The following is a 1,200-nucleotide window of genomic DNA, read 5'->3' as shown; positions in this document are numbered from 1 at the left end:
TTTCCTTTCTCTCGTTAGGGGTGTAGAGGTGAAATCAGGCTAGGTGGGCTTTTGCTAAAGTCCCCCAATGGTGAGAGTCGGCACCAGCCTTGGTGGACTGGAACCAGGTGATCTCAGGTCCCAGGCAAAATGCTTACATGATGAGTGGTAGCAGCTGCACTGAGACCCTGCCACTGGAGAGGGCGAAGCTGGCCCCTGTGGCCACAGCCTGGGTTGGCAGGTAGAGACTGTGCATCCAACTCATGGCCCAGTCCTAGAAGGGCACAGGACTGGCAGCTGCAGCTCATATCTCACTGCTGCTTAGCCCTGCCAACAGGAGTGCTCCCAAGTTTGTGCCCCAGTTCCAGCAATGACAGTCTGAGTTTCCCTATTTCATCAGTACCGGTGCTGCTTGGATCCAGCACACAGTGCAGTCTGCCAAAGGCCAGGTTTGAAAATGATGGCTTGCTGTAGCCACTTAGGACTCAGAAGGTATGTGAGACAGCAGTTCTGTCCCATGGTCTCTTGGCAGCTCCCTGTGTTAGTTTCAAGGATGGAGAGGATCAAGGAGTTCTACTGTGGTCCAGAATGCATAATTCCATGGTGGAGATGTGTACTCCTAAAAGTCTCTCACCTCTCCCCACCCTGGGAAGTTGCCCATGGCTCCCAGCCAAACAGACTGCCTTTCTTCCTTCTCCTTTTGTGCTTTTGTTATCTCATGACACTTTTCTGTTTAATTCTAGTATTCTCTTTTGGATAGTTTGAAGAGTGATTGTTTATTCCTTTTTTTTTTCTTTTTTTTTGAGATGGAGTCTCGCTCTGTTGTCCAGGCTGGAGTGCAGTGGTGTGATCTCGGCTTGTCACAACCTCCACCCGCTGGGTTCAAGCAGTTCTGCCTCAGCCTCCCGAGTAGCTGGGACTACAGGTGCATGCCACTATGCCCGGCTAATTTTTGTATTTTTAGTAGAGATGGGGTTTCACAATGTTGGCCAGGCTGGTCTCAAAACTCCTGACCTCGTGATCTGCCCTGCTCAGCCCCCCAAAGTGACGAGATTACAGGCATGAGCCACCGCGCCCTGCCTATTTTGGTTCTTGTAACTGGAGGAGGCAAGCATGAAATGCTTCTAGTCAGCCATCTTGAAGCCTACCCCCTATACATGAATTTTATTTTTGCCCAGAAGTCATGTCCTTAATGGCCAGTGCTATTAAGTACTTGGTGGC

Source organism: Pongo pygmaeus, chromosome 10 (assembly GCF_028885625.2).
Source record: "Pongo pygmaeus isolate AG05252 chromosome 10, NHGRI_mPonPyg2-v2.0_pri, whole genome shotgun sequence".
NCBI lineage: Eukaryota > Metazoa > Chordata > Mammalia > Primates > Hominidae > Pongo > Pongo pygmaeus.
Note: the sequence above shows the minus strand (reverse complement) of the source record.